We start from the raw sequence: 11,597 nt of genomic DNA, 5'->3' as shown, positions 1-11,597 counted from the left end.
GCGGGAGGCGAGAGCGGGGCCGGCGTGGCGGCAGCAGCGGGAGGCGAGAGCGGGGCCTGTCGCATTAGCAGCGGCGGCCTCCTGGGTGTCCTAGCGATAGAACGGCGACCGTTGTGGAGATGGGACTTGGGAAACCGAGATCCGGACTTTATTTTCTTTCACTTAACTTTTGGCTCTGGTAAATCTTTTAATTCTGGTTTTTGTAACCAAATGCGCGCCAGTGAATCGTGACTTTGTAGAGTTTTCACTGTACATATGTACTTTGTGCATATGACAAATAAATAAATCTGTCTCTCTCTCTCTCTTCGTCAGGGACACTGTTAAGGAGTCTCTGCATCTCACTCTGTCAAGAGCCCTGTTTAAAGAGGGAATCCCCCTCTTTCTCTCTGTCGCAGTCCCTTTTTAAGGATGGAATCAGTCTCTCTCTCTCTCTCTCTCTCTCTCTCCCCCCACTCCCCAACACCCACCTCACCCGACCCCAGCAAAACATGGTCACTGACAGAAAGACTCCTTCTTAAAACAGGGTACCTGATGGAGAGTGGGAGAGAGAGAGAGACAGAGAGACAGACTCTCCCTTTAAACAGGATCCATGATACAGAGAGAGACTCCCTCTTTGAACAAGGCCCGAGAGACAGCTAGAGAGGGAGTATTCGCAAGATAAACTGCCTCTTTAAAAAGGATTCCTGAAACAGAGAGCGACAGACAGACTCTCTGACTGCCAGGGACCTTGCTTAAAGAGGGAGTGTATCTGTATCCCTCTCTCACAGTGACCCTGTTTAAGGAGAAGTCTCACTCTCTGTGAGGGACAGTGTTTAAAGACAGAGTCACTCTTTCTCTGTCAGGGATCCTGTTTTAAGAGAGACTCTCCCTCACTCTGTCAGGGACCGTATTTAAAGCAGGAGTCTGTCTCTCTCCCTCTCTTTCTGTCAGGGGCCCTGTTTAAAGAGGGAGCCTCTCTCTCATTCTCTCCCTCCCGCCCTCCCTTTCAGGATCCCTGTTTAAAGAGGGAATCTCTCTCCCTCTCTCAGGGACCCTGTTTAAAGAGGGCGTCTTACTCTCTTTTTCTCTCTCTGTGTCAGGAACCCTGTTTTGCAAGGGAGTCTCCCTCTCTCTCTGTCCCACAGTCAGGGTCCCTCTTTCCTTCTCTTTCTTGCTGTGTCAGGGATCCTGTTTAAAGAGGGAGTGGCTCTGTCTCTCCCTTCCGGTCAGGTACCTTCCTTAAAGAGGCAGTCTCTCTCTCGGTCGAGGATGGTGTTTAAAAAGGGAATCTCTCTCTCTCTCTCCCCGATTCTGCCAGGGAGCATGTTTAAAGAGGGAGTCTCTCTCTCTCTCTCTGTCAGGGACCCTGTTTAATCCAAGATGGCGGTCAGGGTAAGTCACTCCGTTTGGAGCTCCACTCTGCCCGCCAGTTCCCTTTCCTTATCCTTTCTTTTCTCTCCTCTCTGCAGTAATTCTATCTCTTCCACGCACCCCCGCTCCCTTTTAACTACCTACCTAAGGAGTTGGGCCGCGACAGGGAACCACATGGGGAGAGCTGAACGCACAGGCCATGTCCTGCAGTGATAGTGGATTGAGCGTGGGCCGGAGCGATGGTGAGAGCGGGGCCGGTGAGGTGACGGCGGGAGGCGAGAGCGGGGCCGGTGAGGTGGCAGCAGCCGGAGGCGAGAGCGGGGCCGGTGAGGCGGCAGCGGCCGGAGGCGAGAGCGGGGCCTGTCGCATTAGCAGTGGCGGACTCCTGGGTGTCCTAGCGATGGAATGGCGACCGTTGTGGAGATGGGACTTGGGAAACCGAGATTCCTACTTAACTTTTGACTCCGTTAAATCTTTTAATTCTAGTTTTTGTAACCAAGTGGGCACAGTGAATGGTGACTTTGTACATTTTTCACTGTACTTAAGTATTCCTATACTTGGTACATGTGACAAATAGATAAATCTGTCTCTCTCTCTCGCTTTGTCAGGGACACTGTTTAAAGGAGTCTCTCCATCCCACTGTGTCAAGAGCCCTGTTTAAAGAGGGAGTCCCTCTCTTTCTCTCTGTCAGAGTCCCTTTTTAAGGATGGAGTCTCACTCCCTCCCCCAACCCCAGCAAAACAGTCACTGACAGAGAGAGACTCATTCTTAAGACAGGGTATCTGATGGATGGTGGGGGTGGGCAGAGAGACAGAGATACAGAGACTCCCCCTTCGAATAGGGCCTGAGAGAGAGAGAGAGAGCACGTGCAAGAGAAACTGTCTCTTTAAAAAGAGGGTTTCTGACACAGAGAGAGAGAGAGAGAGACAGAAACAGCGAGCTCGAGAGGGAGTCCCTCTTTAGGCAAGGTCCCTGACAGACAGTCTCTCTCTCTCTCTCTCAGAGACCTTGCTTAAAGAGAGACTCTGTCTCTGTCAGGGACCCAGGGTAAAGAGCGAGTCTCGCTCTGCAAGGAACCCTTTTAAATGCGTGAGTGTCTCTCTGTCTGTGAGCGACTCTGGTAAAGTGGGAGTCCATCTCTCTATCTGTCGTGGACCATGTTTAAAGAGGGAGTCTCTGTTATGATTTCTCTGTCAGGGAGCCTGTTTGATGAGGGAGTCTCTCTCCCTGTCAGGGACTCTGTTTAAAGAGGGAATTTCTCTGTCAGGGTTCCTGTTTAAGTGGGGAGTCTCTCTCTCTCTCTGTCACGGTCCCTGTGTATAGAGGGAGTCTCGCTCTGTAAGGGATGCTTTTTTTAAAAGAGTTAGTCTCTCTGTCTGTCTCAGTCTGTGAGGGACTCCAGTAAAGAGGGAGTCCATCTCTCTCTGTCAGCGACCTTGCTTTGCAAGGGAGTCTCTCTCCCTCTCTGTTGCAGACCCTGTTTAAAGAAGGAGTCTGTCTCTCTCTGTCAAGAGCCCTGTTTAAAGAGGGAGTCTCCCTCTCCCTCTCACTCTTACTCTCCAACTGTCAGGGTTCCTGTTTAAACAGGGACACTCTCTCCCACTTTGTCAGGGACCCTGTTTAAAGAAGCGGTCTCTCTCTCTCTGTCAAGGATAGTGTTTGAAAAGGGAGTCTCTCTTTCCCCCTTTCTGCCAGGGACCCTGTTTAAAGAGGGAGTCAGTCTATCTATCTGTCTGTCTGTCTCTCTCTCTCACCATCACCACCCCAAGTCAGGGGCCCTGTTTAAAGGGAGAATTTCTCCGTCCCGGACCCTGTTTTGCAAGGGAGTCTGTCTCTCTCTCTCTGTCAGGGACCCTGTTTAAAGAGGGAGTCTTTCTCCCTCTCTCTCTCGCTGTGTCAGGGAACCTGTTTTGTGAGGGAGTCTCTTTCTCGCTCTTTCAAGAACACTGTTTAAAAGGGGAGTCTCTCTCTCTCTCTCTCACGCCTCTCTGCCAAGGACTCTGTTTAAGGAAGGTGTCTCTCCCAACTCGGTGTCAGGGAGTATCTCTATCTCTGTCTTTCTCTCTGGCTCGCCTTCTATCAATAACAGTACTGCGACGAGGATGCAGAGATCCTTCAGCATGACCTGGACAGGTTGGGTGAGTCGACAAATCGATGGTAGATGATGTATAATGTGGATAAATGTAAGGTTATTCACTTTAGAAGCAAAAACAAGAAGGCAGATCACTACCTGAATGGCTGTAAATTGAGAGAAGGGAGTGTGCAGCGGGACCTGGGTGTCCTTGTGCATCAGTTGCTGAAGGTAACCATGCAGGTGCAGCAGGTGGTAAAGGAGGCAAATGGTATGTTGAGACAACAAGGTGCAGGGCTGGATGAACACAGCAGGCCAAGCAGCATCATAGGAGCAGAGAGGCTGACGTTTCGGGCCTAGGGCCTTCATCAGAAAAGGCCTTCATTGCGAGAGGTTTCGAGTACGGAGCAGGGGTGTGTTATTGCAGGTGTACAGGGCCTTGGTGAGACCACACCTGGAATACTGTGCGCAGTTTTGGTCTCCTTTTCTGAGGAAGGATGCTCTTGCTCTGGAGGGAATGCAGTGAAGGTTTACCAGGCTGATTCCGGGTCTGATTTCTGAGGAGAGATTGACTAGGTTGGAATTGGTTTCGCTAATATTCAGACGAACGAAGAGTGGGATCTCATACAGACTTATAAAATTCTAGCAGGACTGGACACGGTAGATGCAGGGAGGATGTTCCCGATTGGTGGGTGTGTCCAGAACCACGGGTCACAGTATGAGGATTCGGGGTAGACCATTTGGGACGGAGATGAGGAGACGTTCTTTACCCAAAGAGTGGTGAGCCTGTGGCATTCATTACCACAGGAAGTAGTTGATGCCAAAACATTGAATGTATTCAGGAGGCGACTAGATATAGCACTTGGGGTGAATGCAATCAAAGGTTTTGGGGAGAAAGCAGGATTAGGCTATTGAGTTGGATGATCAGCCATGATCGTGAAGAATGGCGGAGCAGGCTTGAAGGGCCAAATGGCCTCCTGCTCCTATCTTCTATGCTTCTATGTAAAGTGCGAGTCTCTCTCTCTCGCTCTGATAGGGACCCTGTTTTGTGAGGGAGTCTCTCAGTCTACCACTATCAGGGGCTGTGCTGAAAGAGGGAGTCTCTCTTCTCCCTCTCCCAGTCAGCGGCCCTTTTTAAAGAGGTAGTCTCTCTCGGTCATGGACCATGTTTTGTGAGGGAGTTTCTCCCTCACAAGAGTCCTGTTTAAAGAGGGAGTCTGTCTCTCTCTATCTCTTTCTGTCAGGGACTCTGTTTAGAGAGGATGTCTCTCTTTCTCTCTCTCTCTGTCAGGGATGCTATTTAAAGAGGGAATTTCTCTGTCAGGGAAACTGTTTAAAGAGGGAGTCTCTCTCTCTCTGTCTCTCTCTATCAGGGAACCTGTTAAAGTGGCAGTGTCTGTCTCTCTCTGGCAGGCAGCCTGTGTAACGAAGGAGACTTGCTCTGTAACGGACCCTGTTTAAACAGTGAGTCTCTCTGTCTTTCTCTGTCTGTGAGGGACTCTGGTAAAGATAGAGTCCATCTCTCTCTCTCTCTCTGTCAGGGACCTTGCTTAAAGATGGGGTCTCTCTCACTCGGTCATAGACCCTGTTTAAAAAGGAAGGGCACTGGATATGTTCTCCACAGTTGATCCCTCCTGATTTTCGATCACTCACCCTTTCCATTCATTTGTGGCCAGCAGGTATTGTCTTGAACTCTCCTTCCTGACGTCCAGCGAGCAAAACGTGGCGAACTCCTTCGCAATCTCCGCGGGACTCGTATTCCAGCCCCGACGCACCTTCACCAACAGAATCGGAGGTCGCTCAGCCTGTGGGTCAGGCCCTGAGAGGGACTGGGAAATACATGATTTACAGCCAGCGTCAACAAGCAGCACACCCAGGGCAGGGGCAACACTGTTAGAGATAGAGGAAAGCTTCTTCTACACAAACAGAAATTAAAGATCGCTCTACAGAGATCCATGAAACACACCCAGGACAGAGACAGCAGATTGTAGAACTGGAGGAACAGAGCAGGCAAGTCAGCAGAGCAGCAGGAAAGTTGATGTTTCGGGTCGGGACCCTTCTTCAGAAACAGTTTTAGAAACAGAGCATACAGCCATACAGTACAAGAATGGGCTCTTCGGCCCATAATACTGTGCTGAACAATGTCAAATTAAATTAATCCCTGCTACCTGCCCTTGGCCCACATCCCTCCATTCCTTGCATATTTGTGTGCTTATTTAAACGTCCCTTAAACATCCCTGTGTATCTGCCTTCAATACCACCCCTGGCAGCATCTTCCAGACTCAACAACTCTGTGTAATAAACTTGCCCCTCACATCTCCTTTGAACTTCCCCCTCACCTTAAATGCATGCCCCCTAGTACTAAAAGTTTCAACTTTGGGAAAATGATTCTGAACATCAAACCTATCTATACATCTCAGAATTTTATATTATTTCAATCAAGTCTACCCTCAGCCTCCCCTGCTCCAGAGAAAGCAACCTGAAATCCTCTCCTTATTGCTCATACCTTCTGATCCAGGAATCATCCTGGCAAACCTCTTCTGCACCCTCTCCAAAGCCTCCACATTCTTCCTGTCATGTCGTGACCAGAACTGAATGCAATATTTTAAGTGTGGCCTAGCTGCAACGTAACATCCTGATTCTTGCACTCAATGTCCTGACCCATAAATGCAACATGCCATACGCTGTCTTTACCACCTTGCCTACAAGGGGCCACGAAGTAGATAAACGGTAGACAGTAGATAGACTAAAGCTGCCTCTACACTCCTAAACAGAAATTAAATCTCCTATGACATTGTCTCCATCAAATACTCAGGTCAGAAATAGCACGGGGCTAGACACAGAGTAAAGCTCCCTCCACTCTACTGAAGTGAAAATAAAGCTTTCTCTACTCTTAAACTCCAAGCAAAGCTTCCTCACCACTGTTCCCATCAAGCACTCTCAGGACGGGGATAGCAAAGGGTTAGATAAAGTTCCCGCTACAGTGCCCCCATCAAACACTCGCAGGTCAGGGTCAGCAGAGGGTTAGATACAGAGTAAAGTTCTCTCTACAGTATCCCATTAAATAGTCTCAGGTCAGGGACAGATACAAACTCCCCTACACTGTCAATAAATGTAATGTGAAAAATCTGTCAGGACATATTTTCAAACTTTTGTATCTTCTGCCCGACGGAAGAGAGTATAATTGGGGTGGGAGGGGCCTTTGATAACGTTGGCTGCTTTCCCGAGGCACTGAGAAATATAGATGGAGCCAATGGAAGAAAGGCTGGTTTGTGAGACCGACTGGGCTGTGTTCACAACTCTCTGTAATTTCTTGCGGTCTTGGGTAAGAGCGTTGCCATTCCAGGCCGTGATGCACCCAGGTAGGATGCTTTCTATGGTGCATCTATAAAAACTGGTGTTCCAGTTTTTGGGGAGGTGGAGAGGGTGGTAGGGTCTAGCCAGAAAGCTCTGGGCGCTTTGGACTGCACCCACACACAATTCCCGCGCGTACCTCGACTCACCGTGAAGGAGACACGTGCCCTGATCAGATTGACGTTGTTCTCGTAAGGCCCGAGTACAGCCAGATACTCCCCAATCTGCAGGGTCCTGGGTTCAAAGAGGCTGGGGGGCAGCATGGGGGGGAAAAGAGAGAGAGAGAGAGAGAGAGAAAGGGAGAGGGGAGAGAAAGAAGGAGGATTTATGACTTTTGCAGTATTAGAAAAAAAATGACTGTGGTACATCGGGTTGGCAGGTAGCTTGTAGGATCAGACTGTACTCTCATTGTCTCCACGCAGATAGAGCCCCATCACCATGAGTTTGTGGATGACACAAAGAGAGGTGGAGAGGGATTGAGTGTTAAGGGAGCAAAAGGACTTGGACAGGCTCACACAGTGGGCAAGGAAGTGGCACATGGAATATAATGTGGGAAAGTGTGCACTTCGGGAGGGAGAAGAGACATAGTCTATTTTCTAAATGGGGAAAGGCTTTGGAAATCTGAAGCACAAAGAAACTTGGAGTCCCAGTTCAGGATTCTCTTAGGATTAACATGCAGGTTCAGTTGGCAGTTAGTAAGGCAAATGCAATATTAGCATTCATTTCATGACAGCAAGAATGCAAGAGCAGGGGTGGACTGCCAAAGCTCTGCAATGGAATACTGAGAGTAGTTTTGGGCCCCGTATCGGAGGAAGGATGTGCTGATGTTGGAGGGGATTTACAGGAGGTTTACAAGAGCAATCCCAGGGGTGAAGTGCTTGTTAAATGAGGAGCAGTTGGACAGTCTGGATCTGTAGCTGATGGAGTTTAGAAGGATTGGTGGTATCATATTGAAGCTTACTGAGTTTCTGAGAGTCCTGGATACATCGGACATGGAGAAGATGTTTCCATTAGTAGGGAGACTAGGACCCAAGGGCACAGCCTCCGAGTGAAGGAATGACCCTTTAGAACTGAAATGAGGAGGAATTTCTTCAGCCAGAGGGTGGTGAACCTGTGGAACTCATTGCTGCAGAGGCCAAGTCACCTGGTGTATTTAAGACAGAGATAGATATGTTCTTGATGAGTGAGGTGATCAAAGGTTACAGGGAGAAGGCAGGAGAATGGGGTTGAGAAACATATCAGCCACGATCGAATGGCAGAGCCGCTGCGATGGAATGAATGGCCTAATTCTGCTTCCGTGTCTTATGGACAGAACCAGATCCCATCACATGGTGGGGAGAGAGTCCCGAAAGTGCGTAAGATTCGGAGGTGAGGGGAGAGAGAGAGAGACAGAGAGAGAGAAGAGACAGACAGACAGAGAGTGCACACAAGGGGGATGGGACGGTGTCTCTGAACGTTTGCTTGCGACCACCAGACCTACCCGCTCTCATGGGTCAGGAGCAGCTGAGCCAACTGCAGCACGACTGGAAAGTGGAAAAGAGGATGGAGACATGTTAATCTTTGCCTTCCACCTTCCCACCGCATCCCCCAACCTCGGCACATCCACTGACAACCTTCCCCTCCATTCTGCCCCCTCTCCCTGCAACTCTTGGACGGGGATGCTCTGGTTCCAAACCTCCTGCTGTCTATGGCCAGGGAAGGACTGAAAACCCAGGAGTGTGACGTGGAGGGAAACGGGTTTGCTATTGTGCTTCCCTTGGTCTCTCCAGACTCAAGAATGGACTGAGAAAGCCACTTGTGAATAAAGCCTTCCCTGCCCCTTGTCCCATGCTCTCCCCTACAAGTTGACGGTGTAGAGAGTCAGAGTTTTTATGACATAAAGACAGGATCTTCGGTCTATTGTGTCCATGCCAGTCATCAAGCTTCTATTTATTATAAACTCATAGCCTTCTATGTTCATATATGTTACATGTTCATATAAACACTTAAGAGTCACAGAGTCATACATCACCAAAATGGACCTTTCAAACCCAACTCGTCCATGCTGACCAGGTTTCCTAAACTGAACTAGTCCTGTTTGCCTGGGTTTGGCCCATATCCATCTAAACTTTTCTATCCATGTACCCATCCAGATGCATTTAAATGTAATTGTACCAGCCTCCATCAGTTCCTCTGGCAGTTTGTTCCATATATGTACCACCCTCCTGTGAAACAGGTGCTCCTCAGGTTCCTTTTAAATCTTTCCCCTCTCACCTTCAACCTATGTCCTCTAGTTTCAGGCTCCCCAACTCTGGGGAAAAGACCTTGGCTACCCACCTAATCTATGCCCCTCATGATTTTATAAACCTCAAAAAAGGTCACCCCTCAGCCTCCTAAGCTCCAGGGAAAAAGGTCTCAGCCTATTCAGCCTCTCCTTATGACTCAAAGCTTCCAGTCTCAGTAACATCCTTGTAAATATTTTCTGCACTCTTTCCAATTTAATAATATCCGTCCTAAAGCAGGGTGACTAGAACTGTATGCAGCATTCCAAACGTTGCCTCACCAATGTCCTCTACAGCCGCAACTTCGGCACTCAAAGCTCTGATGATGAAGGCAAGTGTGCTAAATACCTCCTCTGCCACCCTGTCAACTGGTGACACCACTTTTAAGGAAATGTATATGAACCCCTAGGCCTCTTGATTCGAACAAACTCTCCAGGGTCCTACCATTAAATGTATGAGTCCTGCCCTGGTTTATGTGACCAAAATGCAACATCTTTAAATTGAAGTCAAATTAAATTTAAATTAAACTCCATCTTCCACTTCTTTGAGCGCATCAAGATCCTGCTGTACTCTCAGACAAGCTTCTTCACTACTATGCCACCGATTTTGCTGTCATCCGCAAACTTACTAACTATGGCCCCTGTGTTCTTACCCAACTTGTTGAATAAATGACAAACAACAGTGGACCCAGCACCAATCCCTATGGAACACTGCTGGTCACAGGTCTCCACTCCGAAAAACAACCCTCTACCACACCTGGAGCACTATGCATGGTTCTGTCACCATATACCTTGTTTATAACACACTTAGAGCACTGTGCACAGTTCTGGTCTGCGTATGTCTTGGTCAGATCACATTTGGAGCAGTGTGTACAATTCAGGGTCTCCATATTTATAAGAAGGGCAGAGATGTTGATGAAAAGTACAAAATTAATTTGCAAAGACATTCCAAACACGGCGAGGTTAGAGGTAAGAGTGAACAGACCAGAACGCCTCTTGAGGAAGGAGAGGGCTGAAGGTTTAACAATATCCTTTAAGATGAGAAAGGGTACTCGCTTTAGCAGGGAGGGGTTGAGGTGAATAATACTGACATACTGAAGGGGGCACTGGATTAAAACGCGATGGAGGAAGGATATAGCGATGGGTGGGATGAAGTGGAGGTAGGAGGAGAAACACCGGCACAGAGCTAATGGACCGAGTAGCCCGTTTGTGTGATGTGAATGTCATTTAAATGCAATGTTGAGGAATCTTATCAGCAAACCTGTCCCACAGATAAAGGCATCAAATGCTGCTTCATGAGGATAGTCACTTTGGGCTGAAACAGAAAGACAGAGGTTAATTAAATTTCAGCAGTGTCTGTCACCAACTGGTGTCTCTTAGTCTCTCCTTCTGGACTCCCACACCCTTGGAAAAAGAACTTGGCTATTCACCTTGTCTACGTACCTCAGGATTTTATAAACCTCCATAAAGGTCACCGCCTCAACCTCCTCTGCTCCTGTGAAAAACACCTCAGCCTATCCAGTCTCTCGTTATGACTCAAAACCTCCAGTCCCAGTAATATCCTTATAAGTCTTTTCTGTACCATTTCCAATTTAGTAATATACCTCCTACAGCAGGATGACAAAAACTGTACACAGCATTCTAAAAGTGGCCTCACCAATGTCTTGTACAGTCGCAACATGACGTCCCACCTCCTGTACTCAATGCTACGACCAATGAAGGCAAGCATGCCAAATGCCTTCTTCATCATTGTCTGCCTGTGACACCACTTTCAAGGAACCAAGTACCTGAACGGTTAGGTGTCTCTTGTTCAACAACACTCCCCAGGGCCCTGCCATGAATTGTAAGTCCTGCTCTGATTTGCCTTACTAAAACGCAGCACCTCACATTTATCTAAATTAAACTCCATCTGCCACTCCTCAGCCCATTGGGCCATCTGATCAAAATCCTGTCATACTCTTAGATAATCTTCTTCACTATCCACTATACCACCAATTTTGGTGTCATCCGAAAAACCCCTAACCATCCAAATCGTTGATATGAATGACAAGGGAGTCCTTAAACTCTTTCCGAGTTCTAGACTACCATATGTCAAGAAATATCAGTGTCCTCTCCAGACCCCTGAGAATCTTACACATCAGTTCTCCCTCTAACATCCAATGGGTAAAGACCTAACCTGTTCAACCTTGCCTCATGGTATAACGCTTTCATCCTAGGAAGTAGAAAGAAACTTCTCTGAATTCATTCCGAAGTAATTCTATCTGCTCTGAAATGAAGGGGCCAAACCTTACGGAGTTCCCAGATGATATCTCACCAACACCCTGTTACAGCTTCAGTAAAACTTGCCCAATTTTTTTTATTCCATTCCCCTCACAACTGACTACAACATTCCACGTGCCTTCCTCATCATTTATCATAGAATCCCTACACTGTTGAATAAGGCTATTCGGCCCATCTAGTCCACACTAACCTCAAAAAGAGCATCCCATCCAGACCCAACTCCTCCTCTATCCCTGTAACCCTGCATTTCCCATGGAAAATCCACCTAACCTGCACATCTTT

At 48.0% G+C, this 11,597-nt stretch overlaps 1 protein-coding gene and 1 long non-coding RNA gene across 2 annotated transcripts in view; both read left to right on the top strand.

Moving 5' to 3' along the window:
- LOC109925853 (poly(A)-specific ribonuclease PNLDC1-like) overlaps positions 1 to 11,597 on the top strand; it is a 31,654-nt gene that overhangs the window by 4,433 nt on the left and 15,624 nt on the right. The gene's annotated exons all lie outside the window — the stretch shown is intronic.
- On the top strand, positions 1,239 to 6,550 carry LOC125487951. The gene is made up of 2 exons (XR_007266167.1): positions 1,239 to 1,371; positions 5,101 to 6,550. It is a non-coding gene; the product is annotated as an uncharacterized LOC125487951 (long non-coding RNA).

This window comes from Rhincodon typus, chromosome 47, assembly GCF_021869965.1.
Source record: "Rhincodon typus isolate 14 chromosome 47, sRhiTyp1.1, whole genome shotgun sequence".
NCBI classification, from domain to species: domain Eukaryota; kingdom Metazoa; phylum Chordata; class Chondrichthyes; order Orectolobiformes; family Rhincodontidae; genus Rhincodon; species Rhincodon typus.
This window is presented reverse-complemented; position numbering and strand designations above follow the sequence as displayed.